Genomic DNA, 16,230 nt, shown 5'->3' with positions numbered 1-16,230 from the left:
TGGAGCTGGCCCTCAGACCTCAGCGAGTGCGCCAGAGTATAGGGAACAATGAGGCCTGAGATGTACGTGGGGGTCAGTTCAGAACAAACAATAAAATAAATCATTATTTAGAGTTAAAAGAAAACACTTTTTGAGGAGTAGGAATTGGAAAATCATTCTTCAAGCAGAGTGAATTTGACTCTATATAGACTTGGACCAAATGTTTTATTTTTCAGAGTAAAAGTTTATTCACTTTGAGAAAAAACTGCTCAGGCGAAATAAATGTGTTCATAAAGCTATAATGCTATGAAAAAAACAGCATATAATCCTCAGCAGAGTGGCGCAGAGGAAGCGTGCTGGGCCCATAACCCAGAGGTCGATGGATCGAAACCATCCTCTGCTAAATGTCCGTGAAGTTCCTCTATTTGTACTTTGCTGTTTTCCACAGAGTCCATCTATCCCTAGGTCGTCCCTTTTGGGTATCAGTAACAATTTATCCTTTGCATCGAATTGTCCCCGTTAGAGGTGTAAGTTCTATGGGTAGTGTGGCCGAGTGGTCTAAGGCGCTGGATTTAGGCTCCAGTCTCTCAGGAGGCGTGGGTTCAAATCCCACCACTGCCATGTGTCACCTGCAAGGTGTTGTCTGTTGCCATCTGAGTTATATCCTTACCCTTGTAACGGGGTTTATGTTTTCCTTGATTTCTGCAGTCAATTTTGCAAGGTGTTGTCTGTTGCCGATTGTGTTGAATCCTTACATCAGTATGTTCACTGTGTTGTACAACACTCAATGAAACCAAATGGTCAGGAAAGTAGATTCCCCTGATTCTATAGGTCTTTCTCATGTCACATTTTGGTATCCTTCCTTTCTCTGTTTCCTTGTGTCTTAGCTCCACCCACCGAGGAATAGACTGGTGTTTCCTTGGTCCGAGCTCCTCCTGGAGCTGCTTCCTTCCTCGATCCTTGCCTCTTCCAGGGCTGTTTCTCACTTTCACTAATGTATGGCTTGGGTCTTTGACGTGAGTCTTTTCCTTGAGTCTTAGTCCCGCCCACCAGAGACTCATGGTGAGACTGGAGAAATCGACAAGAGGACTGAAGCCATAAGACCGACGATTAACGGTCAATGGGACGTCCTTCCCTCTGCAGCGTCACGTGAAGCGACGTCATTTTGTCATGACGGTGCCCTGAACATCAATCAGCTGATTATCAATCAGCTGATCATCAATCAGCTGTCGGCAGGCAGAAACAGCTGATTGTGTCTCCATAAATTTGTTCTCATTTATTCTAATAAAATATCTACATTGACGGTGTTTGGTGTCAGTGTGGGATCAGAAAACACCTGCATGAAGAGAAACCTGCAGCAAACATCAGAAGTTTTAAAGGCTCAATAACTGATGGGCTGGGATTTTAAGAAGTGTTTAAAATAAGGATTTATAGTGAAATATTGAGAATATAGTTTAGTAAAATCAATAATAAAGAGTGAATCAGTGCAGTTTAACAGTTGATTTGTTTTCTGATTCACCTTCAAACATAAAACATGTTAAAAGCTCATAAAATCAAATGATTCAGATATAAATTTTCTCTTTCCCACCAAACACTGACATCATTTAGATGTTTTTTCTACATTTGGTCCAACATAACCCTGAATTTGGACAAAAGATAGTCGTAGAAAATTATTAAATTATTCTGTCCATCTGATTTGTCCAAATTTAGCCCAGTAATAGTCGTTTAAAATATGACCATACAGCGACGTCTTTACAAAGACGTCTTTTCAACGACCTGAAAATGACATCTTTTCACCTTTCACTTTTCTGTTAAATCTAGATGTTGTTTAGACAGAGTGAAGACGTTTTTTAACGTCTTTTCAACTATTTTTTGATATCAAAAAACATGCAGACTCTTTCTACCAGCAAATGTTATATTACAAAATTATTTATTATCCTAATTATTCAGTGTGAAGGTTAATGATCAAACCTGATGCTCACTATGAGACTGATAGAAACTTCTAACCCGGCCATAGCTGCTAGAACCAGCGGCCGGCTATAGCATGTTAGCAGGCATGTTTTGGGGACCTCTGAGAGCAATATTAACTTGTCTTAAAGGGGCATAATATGTCACCTTAAAAGGTGGATAATGCCACCTACTGTACAGGAGTGTTGAAATACTTTAAAGGTGACATATTATACCACTTTAAGACAAGTTTATGTTATTCTCAGAGGTTCCCAAAACATGCCTGTGAAGTTTATTGCTGAAAAAACACTTCAGTGTAGGATTTTTGCATGTCATGTTTCAGCCCTTCTCAGAACAAGCCGTTTCTGTGGCTTTAAATGGTAATTAGCTGTCTGACCACCCCCCTCTCAGGAAATGGATACAGCACTCGTGATATTACAGACACTTTTTTTTCCCAAAGTTTAGACTGGGATCCAAACCATCAATCTACTAGACTGTAGTCAGCAGGATAACCCACTGAGCTATCCAGCATCTCGGCTGGGAGTGGGTGCTAAAGGCTGCTGGTCAGGTCACTAGATGTAAAAATTGAGAATAGCTTGTTTCAGCACACATTTTGTGAAAGTTGGGGCATTTCTGGTACTTGAGTGGATTGTGGACAGGCCAGGGACACATATTTGTGTTTAAAAAGCCTGAAAAAGTGATTTTTGCATAATATGTCTCCTTTAATGTTGGTTTGCAACCTTCAATTAATCGAGAGAAGAAGATCATGTCTTAATTTTGTGCAGTTTTCTGATGACCAAGCTCACCTGAAGGCACCATCCAGTTTCATAATGGACTGTACCAAGTGACTTTCGGGGGGGGGGGGGTGTAGTGTTTTAAAAGTTGTTTGCAACTTTCAAACCAAATATATTAAGACTTCAGCTCTGTTCAAAAAGGGATCCAAACATTTATGTAACATTTTTAAGTGATTTGAGTGTAAAGATGTTTGTTTTCATCTTCTCTTGGTGCCAGAGGTAATGAATCAACACCCCTGTTTGCAGACCAGCGTTTGATGAGGAAGTATATAAAAAGCTCATGTCTGAGATGTGGAGATGGAAGGCCTCACAGGAGCTGCCTTCTGTGGTGGACATGTGACCATGCTTTGGTGAGTTTGAGTTGTTTGCCATTGATGGCTTTTTAACATGTTTTTTTCACTGCCAACTTAGAGCTGAGAAGTATTTCCTGTACTTTTATTTTTCCATTTTAAATCTACAAATCTTGTACCCTGACCCTAACCCAAATGTTTGTGTGAATCAAATACTTTAAACTGTTGGAAGCTCCTTTGAACCCTATCATCACTGATAATGTTAGAATGTTTTTCCTCCAAACCATGTGGTTGGGGTTGAATACTTCCTGGGTCACTTCAAACCACCGACTTGTCATTTCATTTGCCTTGTCTCAACCTGGAATCAGAAGAGCCTTTTTCCCACATCTTTGGACAACACAACCTCTCCCAGTAAGTAGGTTTTTAAGATTTAATCACTAAATTGTAGTAATGGTAGGATTAATGTTGACTGATCACATACTGGAAGTTTAAACCCTGTTTTTTTTTCTATTTCTGCATGTCTCCTGGCTTTACTCTCTAAAACAGTGTATTTTTTTAATCATAATTTCAGTCATCTACTTCAGTTGAACATTAGTTAGATGGCATTCTTAACTTGTTCTGCCTCATTTGTCTTAATCTCTGCAAATGCTGACTGACTTGCAATGCTTTGAACTGAACTGGTGGTTTTAACTGCTTCTGTTGTTTTTCCAGATGGAGATGGCTCCTAGTCTCAAACATGTGTGGACAACACAGGCAGCCAAGGTAGACTGATTTATCTTTTGTTGCAATTGCATTAGTTTAGACTAACTAACAGTTCCTTGTTGATTTCTGCACCATTTCTTAGCTGCTTTAGAACTATTTACAAATTAAATTGCCAAAAATGTGATTAAAGATTGGTTAATATCTGTAGTCTTTATTTTCTCTCCTTTTTTTAAATGAGCCTTGCATGTTAAGACACATTGCCTTTATAAGACTAACATTAATGTATTCCATGTGTTTTATACAGAAATAAATTTGTTTGACATTGGAGGGAATTGAAATGGCTTCCCATGCAGGCTGCCATTTTGTGTAATGCATTCTGGGTAGTGATGCCATGTGGCTCCATTATTCTCCTTCCCATATACTTTTGAATGTCCATGCCTCAGTTCACAATGCAGTTACTGTTTCCTCTGTTAAAACTAAACTTCATTTGAAGAATGAAAAAGTTTCATGGCTGAAACATGGGAACAAAGAACAAGGCAGCCACATGGCACTACCCAGAGTGCATTGCTCAACATGGCAGCCTACATGGGAACTATTTTTTAAAAACTTTTTCCAAAGTGGATTAAATTTATCGTCAATTATAACATTACATTGAAAGTAATGTCACTAATGTTTCTCTATACAAAATGTAGAAGATATAAAGAAAATCAGTGTGTCTGAACAGTGTTAGTTTTCGCAGGCTTAATTAACCCTTGTGCTTTTCTGTCTCTGCTCTGTCTGTTCTGTCTCTGTTAGAGCAGAAAATTCCCATGAGGCATACTGCCTAAGAAACACTGGCATTTATATTTTGACTATTTAAACATTGTTCTATTTTATGTTTAAATAACAGGTAACCAACTCTGCCTTCCTGCTTCTTGAACACTGAAGACAGGAGCCACCGCTGAGAGTGGAGTTGTACTGTTTAAAATAAAAATACCAGCATTCAGTTCTGCTTGTGAAAAAACAACTTAAAAAATAAATAGGAATGATGCAGTCATAAGATTATTTGATGTCTTTCTGTTAGCTGCACAAACCATGTTGTTTTTTTAGATGAAGTTGCTTAAGCTGCTATAGCTAAAATTGATAAAGCTATTGTTGCTAAAGCCAATGATTTTATGACTGATGTTGGCTTATGTTGAAATGTTAATTCTATTGCATGTGGAGCTAGTATTAGCAGCATTAGCTTTAGCAAACATCGCTTAAGCCTTTTTTGCTAATGCTAACAGCTATGTTGGGTAGGCTAATAAAGTAATGGTGAGTCTATAGCTTACATAGCTATATTAGCTATTAGCTTTAGTTGCAGTGCTTAACAAATGTATTAGACCACCCTAACCCTGACCAAAGTAAGGTTAATGCCACAGCTGCCTTAAATTAACAGCATTGGTAATTACCAAAATAATTTATGTTTCTGCAATGGTTAATACACCAATATGTAGAAGCTCTTTAACCCAAATGATATTTTTAATGTTAAAATAGAATTATTATTGTTATCCATGAATTTTCAAATTTACTGATTTACATAAAAATGAAAATAGTAAAGTACATTCATATTTCTTGATTAATACATCAAATTGTAGTTATTTACTTGCATTCCTGAACAGAAAAATGAGTTTTAGTGGTTGAATGTTATACTTGATTGATTTCTGACATCTCAGAGAAGCCCAGTGAGCCGGCTTAAATTTGGGTGAATTCAATTTGAAATTCCTCATTCCTGTTCAAAACGGTGAAATATGGAGAGCTGACTGAAAATGAGAGTCCGCATTAAAGCACTTCATGATGCAGGATGGTCTAAGATGAATATAACAGGTGGTCTAATAAATTTGTTAAGCACTGTGCATTAACTTTAGCAAACATAGAAAAAGCCAGAAGCCTTCTACCTAGAGATTTCTTATCTGAAGTTAATATGCACAGTTTTTAAGCAATTTTAAATACAAATATAGATTTAGAACCCCAACTAATCAACGTCATGTAGGCAAAAATGACAGTTCCATCTAAAAATTCATCCTTTAGAGCCAACATAGTTTTGAATATGTATCTTTTTAAAACCATCATATTAATTATCAATAATTTCTGCTACTGCGTCCTAAAAAGGGGGGAATAATAGTCTAGCATTAAAGCCTGGTGAAGGGGAGAAATTAACCATAGAAGTTTAAAATTGGGGCTTGAAGAAGTACATAAAATGCCAGTTGTGTGTTTCCAGAAATAGATTTATGAAAATACAGAAAAAATAAAATTTGTACATCATTAAGCCATTGTCTTTGCTCCGCTGTATGTGTATAAGATGTTATGAGTGATATAACAAAGGTCAATTCAGTTCTGTTTCATGTTGCTACCGTCAAGGTTCATTTGTGTGATTATTCATTCAGGGCTACAGCCCTGTTAGAAACTCTCTAGTGCTGCCTACAATGTTGACTTCATATTGTGCATAGCTATGTTAGCTAAATTAGCTTTAGCTTTAGCAAACATGGCAAAAGGAAATGTTGCTTAAGCTAATGTAGCTAGGTTGGCTTTTGTAGTTGTGTTAATTCCATAGCTTGCAGAATAGGCTATGTTGGCTTTACCGACCTTGGCTTTAGTAAACATTAATAAAGCTAATGTAGCTAAAATGAGCTAATATTTTCAGTCATTTGGGTCTCATTGATGCAACTTTTGTTAATTATCCTGCTAATGGATCAACTCTTTAAAACATTTGTTCTTGAATTTTGATCAGACAACACATGCTTGGAGGGGTATCATGGTGGGCTAATGTGGTTCTAACATGATGCAGTCAAATGGTCAACTCATTGGTATATACAAGTGGTGGTGAGTTTTTATTACATGACTGGCCAATATTGTGATATTACACATTTTGCCTTAACCTCTGTTTTTTTCCTCCGGTGGTATCCAATATAAATACAACTCGTCAAAGTAAAAAGTATAATTTCCACTTAAGTCCTTGATGGTGTTGTCTGGCAACACTCCGCTGTTATATAATTGTAATGCGCTAGTATGCACAATTCATTCAAGATTCTGCAAATGTGAAAAAAATTGTCATGAACAACAGCTACATGATTTATTTAGTTTTTAAAATGTTTCTTTTTTCTAATTTTCTTTAATTTTCAGAGCATATTAAAAACACTAGGAAATCAACCTAACAGGTTGTTATGATAAGTCAGCCCTCTGGTTTGATTCTGTTTGCTTTTTCCTTGTGCTCTCTTATCTTACATGTCTAGGTATGCAGAAGTCGTGGCTGATTCCAAATTGCAGAGTAAGCTCGATGTCATGCTCAAACCATCTACAAAAGGATGTCTTCACACCAGCACAGCAATGGTGAGTATTGTTTTTGTGTGTCAGATTTTTACAAGAAAAATGCATTTTTTCTGGCCTAAAGGCTCTATTTGAAAACATACAAACACAAGAATTGCAAGCAAGGTTATAATTTTGGCTTTTTCATTCATTTTTATTTTTATTTCGTTTTCACTTTCTGTGTTCAATTTCAGTTTAGTTTTTATTAGTTTTTACCGTTGGTTTGTTAAGTTTATATTTTGCAAAATTGCTTTGTTTTAGTTTATTTTTTATTAGTTTTAGTGTTAGTTTTAGTTTTTTATTGATAGATGTTAGGACTGAGTGAGCGTAAAACATTTTTAATAACATAATAAAACAGGCTACTCTTCAATTTCATTTTATTTACTTAATGATGATGTTTGAATACAACTCCAGACATAAAACTACCACTGTGTGAAGTCTTAACCAATAAAATCAAGCCATTTTAAACTCCCCAGACTTGTGTGTAGGTGCCAGTCAGTATGTGTGTGTCAAAGACTAAAACTAAGGATATTTTGTCTCCTTTTTCTATTTTACATACTTTTCTAAGCCCACTATACAGTTTTAGTTAGTTTTTGTTGTTTTTCTTTTTGGAAAAGCTTACTTTTTATTTAGTTCAGTTAACTAAAATGACTTTTAATTTTAGTTAGCTATTTAGTTAGTTTTTTAGTTAAGTATAGCAACCTTGATTGCAAGTGCTAAGTCTAAATGTTTACATTGAAAACAACAAACATTTCATTTTCTATTTTGATGTAGTGTAAACAAGATGGTTAAATGTCAAATGAAAAACAACTGTTATGTTTAAAAGAATTACAACATAATGTCTTACAACATCAGAGGCGTGGTTATCCTTTTTAGGTTGCTTGATATTGTATAAGGGTCTTGTAGCATGATTTCTGATTTTGCTGCTTTTGTTTCTTTATGTTGCAGATCCAACTGTATCCTTTATTCAGGATTTGTATCCTTGTTTTAGAGTGGTAATGTGTTTGTGTTCAATTTTGTTGTATGGGTTGAACGTTTTGACAAGGGCTTTGTCTTTTCTGTTTAAGAATACTAGTCTTTTGGTCTTTTTAGAAGTCCCTTTTGCCTTCTGTGCTCTCTGTCAGTAGACTTTCTCCACATGCCACGGGTTTCTATCTATGCTAGTCCAAAGCTCTAGCGCTAAATGCAGTAAAATCAAAAGAATGCCCCTATAAAACATGTTAAATGCCATACATAGAAAAACAACCATGTAATTAATTGTTCTTTCTGATCTGTTTTTGTGCTCTCTTGTTTGAGTGTTTGTTTTTCTTGAATTCCTCTTTAAATAAACTTGACACTCAAACTTAAATGAAGGAAATCTATAAGCATTTTAACTTAAACCTCTTATTCTAAAAGACATAAAACCACAGTGTGCAAACACACAGGCATTTGACAATGCCTGACAATTCAAAATAAAAAACAATGTTTTCCTTTTCAGAGAACCCCCCCAAAAACAAAATAATATGAACCAGTGTTAAATAAAATTAACAAAGCGCTTTATTATCCCACAAATTAAGAATGACAAGGGACAGGGTGGGGAACCTTTACAAAAATGTCTGAAGCAAAGTAATGTGATAAAGTACTTCTTGCTCCAAAAACTTAGATGTATAAGATTTTGGCTTATTTTGTACTTGCCAAAAGATTGCAAGCACAGAGCAAACATTTGTAAGCGCTGGGTCTGAATGCTTTGATTAAAAAAAAGATACTTTTTGTTGTGTGTTGATGTAGGGCAAAAGCATACTAGCAACTAGTGTCAAATGTAAACAGAATGTCTTGTGCTTTAAATGAGTACAACATAATACCCCAAAATAGATTATCAAAGTTAATAAATGTAGATTGCATTGTAGAGCCAAATGTCTTAATTAACTAGACAAATTTTAGTACAAAAAAAGGTTATGCGATATTCATAAAAATTGTATGATGTGAACCGTAAAGACTTCAAAACTTGATTTAAAGTTAGCTGAAAATGATATCATACACTGAATATTAGTTAATATAATTTAAAGTTCATTGGGGTTCCATGCATATAATTTCCTTAGCAATACTGATGCAATGATGTATTTGCTTGTTTGCAGGTTTGACTACCTGGGTGTAACCACCCAAAAATGGTGAGTTTTCAAAAAAATTACTTGCCAAATACTGGTGTTCAATAAGGGAAATCTTCAACCACTGAAACTTATGGAGATTACAATACTTTACAGATGTTGGCCAAGTTATCATAGCCCATTAATGCTTGTAATCTGTTGGTTCCCATTCACTAAAGGATGGCAAACACATACACATCTACTCTTCTCAGCATGAAATTGTAAAGAGTAGTGATACGAAAACGGATTTTGAATATCTTAACTTCCTACTGCCATCGTTTTTATTCAGTCATGGGTCACTACTAAAAGCAAGACTTCAGTTCTGTATAAAGATCTGTTTTTAGGTAGCCAACATCTCCATCATTGGGAATGGTTGTTAAGATTTCTTATGACTCCTGTTAATAATCAGGCTAATATCCAAGAAGTAATAGGCTTAGAGACTGCAAAGCTTATGTACTCTGTTTGTCACAGACAGCTTGCTGCTGTGGTGAGTCACATCACAATCCATTGACACATCAAACCGATAACTAAAGTAGCTGCCAATACTTTTAATTACAAATTATTTTTAAAATCGATCTGTTGTTGTAACCTTTATGTGTAGTGGTTTGAGCTGTCAGTGTCTTTTACCTGCAATTCTTCAATCATTATCCTTGACCTATATACTTTGTCACCTTTGGTTCTCCTTGCCATCCTGCTCATCCCAGACTACTTTGTCCATCCCCATTTCTGAAAGGGCTGTAATGAAATGCTTATTTGGGAAATGAATTGAGCTTTGTCTAAACAATACTGACATGATATTTCTTTTTATTGCAGGATGCCCATGACCTTTGGTGAAAGAAGTAATCTTCACACCACTGCAGATATAGTCTTGTAATGTTAACGTTAATGCTTTTTGGAGTCAGGGTCAGCTGTCCCTTTGGTCCAACTTGGATCATTTGGGCCCGATGGTCTTTGTTGGTCTGATAGCAGTTGGCCTTGTTCTCTGTAGCCTTGGTGCACCAATCTTTGATTTCATAGTAAGAACAGGCGTTTAAGATAACATTAACTTTAACTTTACTGTTCTCCTTAGTTCAACTTAGTTAAATACTTACAAGGAGTCCTGGTTGGCTGTCTCTTTGGTCTGACTTGGATCATTTGGGCCCGATGATCTTTGTTTGTCTTAGAGCAGTTGACCTTGTTCTCTGTAGCTTATGGATTGGTGCACCATCTTTAGGGGTTTTTTTTATTCAATTTGATAAATGCTGTCTTTACGGCTTTGTACTTCCTCTAGTGTAACTGTAACTGTGCCCCTGTAATGATAGTTTTAGCAGTGAGAGTCGGGCTGGTTCGTGACTAAGAAATGTCATCCCTGGGACGATGATCTGAAAGCTTCCAGCCTCGTCTTCTCCTTCAGAGTGAGTCAGGGGTGGCTGGCGATCTGACTGAACAGATTATCATTGTAAGGAGCGCCCAGACACGATAATCTCTAGTAAGTCTGAAAGCGGCCATCCTTGTTCACTCAGGTGCACCTTTAGCTGACTTAGTTTAACTTTTTTATTTACTTTTATGTTAACTGAAAGTGGAACTTAACCGGGGGTGCATCGGTCACATTCCACTTGAGACTGGGATGGCTGTCGATTGGGCCGACTGGGGTCATTTGGGCCCGGTGATCTTGGTTGGTCTGAAAGCGGTCAGCCTTGTTCTCTTAGTTGCGTTTTAGTTTTGGTGCACCTTTTCTTACTTTACTTAGAGTATCTGCAAGGGGGCCTGGCTCTTATGGAAGTACGGAGCTTGTCAACACCTTTTTCCTTGACTAAGGTAATTAAAAATCTAAACAATAAATGTGAATTGTATACTATGTAAATGAGCAAAATGCCTTGTGAATTAAGTAAATGTTAAACATATATATGTCATTGTTAAGCTGTTGTTTTGTGCACTAACAATAACACACCACAAATATTATGGGTATTTGACATCTTTTTTACAATAAAATTCCTTGAAATCTAACAGTTACAAATTAAAAATAGAAACGACAAGAATCAAAATTAAAAAGTAGAGATGGGATAAAGCGCTTTGTTAACCTACAAAAAAAAAGACATGATAAACCACCTATTGAAAGAAAGATCTAAAATGCAGGAATTGAGAAGTCTCCCATAACTCTCTAATCTTTGATCTCTATGCCAAATCACCAAAAAATGAAATGAAGTCAGTAGTGAAAATACAGCCCCTTCTTCTCCTTTGCACCTTCAATACTCTAATTGGAGTGCTGTGTTTGTGTGTGGGGATTGAGTGGGCATGCCCATTAGCATTTTTTCAGGCTGCTGCTGATACTGTCCATCTGAACTGAAGCAGCTGATCCATGTGCAGCCTCTACACCTTCAATTGATGGCTAGAGACCAGAAAGCCTTGTCGAAAGGTATAAACAGTTTTTTGGCACTTGTAAGATCGGCCCCGAGTTACATTTGTGGACCCATTAGGTCAGGGGTGCTGTTTCATTCTAATTTATATTTGGTGAATTTGTGTTATTTGGTCTTATTTCTATCTTTTGCCAGCAAGTTTTCAGAACCATTTCTCTGCTGCTACATGCTGTCTCTGACTCCCTCTTTCTCCCTGGTTTTTATCTGTCTTATCTAATGCCATTTCTTGAACTCAAATTGAATGCCAATCAGCTCAGTATATTGAGCAATGCCTCAGCATTAATAATGCAACAGTTTGCTTTATTTAAAATTCTAGGTTGCTTCTTTTGTTGCCTCGAACGGTCTACAAAAGGATAAGGAACCCACCAGAGTTACAGGAATGAGGAGGTATTCTTTTTGTTGAGGTATTTTCGATTTGTTGGAAGAAATGACAACACTGGTTGCTTGTATTGTTGATTCTGAAACTTGATCTGTTTTTGAGCTTTAATTTTTCATAGGTTTCCCTTAATCTATGGTTTGTTGCTAATCTGTTGAATTGAGTTTGTGATAAAGTCTCAACCCTTCACAGATATGCCCTTATTACTAAGTTGTGGCTGTCTTCTCAACCTGACAGCGCATTTGGGCCAGTGCTCTCAGTCAGTCTGAAAGGCTGCCAGCCTTGCAATTTTAACGTAGCTTCCTCCATGTGCCTTTGGATCTCAACAGTAAAACAGTTGACCCCAAAAACTTTTGAGATTTTGCTCTGGAGGCATTGCAATTACCATTTCTGTCTTTATAGGCATTTTTCAGCAATAATTTTAGTCTTTCTTCTTTAATCCATTGCAGAGTCTATTCTGCAGAAACTCCTGGTATGAAAAGAGAGGTCAAGGATGGTATAATGCAGCTACAGATTCCCTAGCTAGAAAGTTTTCGGAATTATTTCTCTGCTGTTACTTGCTTTCTCCTGTGATCATGTTTTTACACTCATATTGAATGCCACTTGGGGTAAACATTGAACCATGGCTCAGCATTACTAATGTGACCATTGGTGTTACTTCAAACTGCAGGTTAAGCCAACTGTGCTGCTCTGAATATCTACAAAAGAATGAGTCTTCATGTATAACAAAACTGTAAACATTGTTTTTTTTTTTTTTTTTTCAGATTTATTCAAGAAAAATGTTTTTCTGTTCTTCCAGCCTTTTGATCAGTGCTTTGTAAATTGAATTTGTGTTTGTTTAAACTGTGGTGATTTTCTTTTAAAATTTAGTTTATTTTCATGTAATTTTTCTTAAGTTAAGGATGATATTCCATTAAACTGCTTAATTTGCCTTTTGTTAGTCAGTCGTGGCTTCCTATTCAGCATGACAGGGCAACTTTTGGGCTGATTCTCTTAGTTGCAGTAAAAGCTGGGAGCTTTGCATTTTCAGTGAGGTTTTCTACATGTGCCATGTGTAATTGTAAGCACTTGCCAAAGCCTTATTACAAACTATAACAGAGTCTCCTTGTGTTCCCCCAGCATGCATGCTTTTCTTTGACTACTCTCTCTACCTCTTTTTGTGAAAGGGCTATAATGGAATGTTTTGGGGAAATAAGCTGAACATTGCCTCAGCAACACCAATACAACAATCTGATAATTTTTAATTTCAGGCTGGGCTGGATGACCTATGTAAGGAGGATTCTTCACACCACTACAGAAACGGGGAGTGTTTTTCCAATTTCCCATCTTAACACCCTTTTAGTTTTTTGTGTTATGCATAGTGTCTCTTCAGTCAGGGTTAGTTGATAATCTAGTCTGACGGGAACCATCAGGGCTCCATGGTCTCAGTCGGTCTAGGTGTGTTTTTAGTTTTTTTTTGTACTTATCAACTTATTTATTGTGAGTACTTTTGTGTTATGCCAATTCACCTCCTGTGAGTCAGGCATGGTTGTCTATTTGGCCTGACTGGAACCATCTGGGCCCTTGGTCTCAGTCATGCTGAAGGCTGCCTGTCTTGCACTTTCAGTGAGGTTAGTTGGGCATTTAGTTTCAGTTTACTTTAGTGTTGTGTTGTTGTGTGTAAAAACCTGAAACCTAATTGTAATCATGTACATGGCTTTGTTCAGTAACTGTTCAAATGCATTTCTCATTATCTTATGCCAAGGTGGAGATTTCTCTGGGGACCTGGTCTAGAGGTTGAAGAGGAGGCTGATGATGGTACGGTACATTTACTGTTTTTCCATTTGTTGACTTCCCAAATTTCTGTATTTTGACTGTACTTTCATTGTGACAATTGACCGTATTAGGAATTAACTTTTTGATTCTTGAAACATTGATTTTCTCAATGATTCATTTGCTGATTGTTTTTTATTTGCTAATTGATTTGAATCCTTGCAGGTTAAGCTCCTGTGCTGCTCTGAACTGTCTACAAATAGATGAGGCACTAAATGGCAATGATGAACCTGGGGAGTATTGTTTCTGCTTTACAGATTTATTACAAGAAATGTTATTGTGTTGACAGCACTGCTTGGTTGTAGTGTTGATTCTTAAACTTGGTCTTTTTTTTCCCAAGCATTAGTGTTTGAAACATTATTAATTTAAGGTTTGATGCCTATTAGTTCAAAAGCATTGAGTTTTTAAATATTATTTGTTGTTGATAAAGTCTTTCCACCCCTTTCAGATATGCCCTTATTAGTATGCTGTGGCTGTCTTTTTGGCCTGACAGAGCATTTGGGCCAATGCTCTCAGTCAGTCTGAAAGGCTGCCAGCCTTGCAATTTTCATGTGGTTTTCTCCATGTGTCTTGGTTCTTTGTTTTTACTGCTGCTACTCAAACCTTTTGAGATTTTGTTTAAGAGGCATTTCTGTTTACCCCGTTCTTGTATTTGACATTTTTCAGCAATTCTTTTTTTATCTTCATTTCTTTGCAGAGTCTATTCTTCAGAGGCGTCTGATACCAAAATTTAAGAGAAGTCCAGGATGGTAAAGTTCAGTTTTGATTTCTCTCGCTATAAAGTTTTCAGAATTACTCTGCTGCTACCTGCTTTCTCCTTTGATTACCTCTTGTTCCCTACTTTTTTCTGATTACTCTAATGCCATGTTTTTGCACTCATATTGAATGCCACTTGGGGTACTACATTGAACCATGGCTCAGCATTACTAATGTGACCATTGGTGTTACTTCAAATTGCAGGTTAAGCCAACTGTGCTGCTCTGAATATCTATAAAAGAATGAGTCTTCATGTATAACAAAACTGTAAACATTATTGTTTTTTTTTTTTTTTTTTTCAGATTTATTCAAGAAAAATGTTTTTCTGTTCTTCCAGCCTTTTGATCAGTGCTTTGTAAATTGAATTTGTGTTGGTTTAAACTGTGGTGATTTTCTTTTAAAATTTAGTTTATTTTCATGTAATTTTTCTTAAGTTAGGGATGATATTCCATTAAACTGCTTTAATGTGCCTTTTGTTAGTCAGTCGTGGCTTCCTATTCAGCATGACAGGGCAACTTTTGGGCTGATTCTCTTAGTTGCAGTAAAAGCTGGGAGCTTTGCATTTTCAGTGAGGTTTTCTACATGTGCCATGTGTAATTGTAAGCACTTGCCAAAGCCTTATTACAAACTATAACAGAGTCTCCTTGTGTTCCCCCAGCATGCATGCTTTTCTTTGACTACTCTCTCTACCTCTTTTTGTGAAAGGGCTATAATGGAATGTTTTGGGGAAATAAGCTGAACATTGCCTCAGCAACACCAATACAACAATCTGATAATTTTTAATTTCAGGCTGGGCTGGATGACCTATGTAAGGAGGATTCTTCACACCACTACAGAAACGGGGAGTGTTTTTCCAATTTCCCATCTTAACACCCTTTTAGTTTTTTGTGTTATGCATAGTGTCTCTTCAGTCAGGGTTAGTTGATAATCTAGTCTGACGGGAACCATCAGGGCTCCATGGTCTCAGTCGGTCTAGGTGTGTTTTTAGTTTTTTTTGTACTTATCAACTTATTTATTGTGAGTACTTTTGTGTTATGCCAATTCACCTCCTGTGAGTCAGGCATGGTTGTCTATTTGGCCTGACTGGAACCATCTGGGCCCTTGGTCTCAGTCATGCTGAAGGCTGCCTGTCTTGCACTTTCAGTGAGGTTAGTTGGGCATTTAGTTTCAGTTTACTTTAGTGTTGTGTTGTTGTGTGTAAAAACCTGAAACCTAATTGTAATCATGTACATGGCTTTGTTCAGTAACTGTTCAAATGCATTTCTCATTATCTTATGCCAAGGTGGAGATTTCTCTGGGGACCTGGTCTAGAGGTTGAAGAGGAGGCTGATGATGGTACGGTACATTTACTGTTTTTCCATTTGTTGACTTCCCAAATTTCTGTATTTTGACTGTACTTTCATTGTGACAATTGACCGTATTAGGAATTAACTTTTTGATTCTTGAAACATTGATTTTCTCAATGATTCATTTGCTGATTGTTTTTTATTTGCTAATTGATTTGAATCCTTGCAGGTTAAGCTCCTGTGCTGCTCTGAACTGTCTACAAATAGATGAGGCACTAAATGGCAATGATGAACCTGGGGAGTATTGTTTCTGCTTTACAGATTTATTACAAGAAATGTTATTGTGTTGACAGCACTGCTTGGTTGTAGTGTTGATTCTTAAACTTGGTCTTTTTTTTCCCCAAGCATTAGTGTTTGAAACATTATTAATTTAAGGTTTGATGCC

General features: G+C 36.7%; 1 non-coding gene across 1 annotated transcript; it reads left to right on the top strand.

Moving 5' to 3' along the window:
• Positions 1-518: 518 nt before the first annotated feature.
• On the top strand, positions 519-600 carry trnal-uag. Its single transcript has one exon. It is a non-coding gene; the product is annotated as a tRNA-Leu (tRNA).
• The last annotated feature ends 15,630 nt before the right edge of the window (positions 601-16,230 follow it).

The sequence above is a fragment of the Cheilinus undulatus genome, linkage group 1 (genome assembly GCF_018320785.1).
Source record: "Cheilinus undulatus linkage group 1, ASM1832078v1, whole genome shotgun sequence".
In the NCBI taxonomy this organism is placed as follows: Eukaryota; Metazoa; Chordata; class Actinopteri; order Labriformes; family Labridae; genus Cheilinus; species Cheilinus undulatus.
This window is presented reverse-complemented; position numbering and strand designations above follow the sequence as displayed.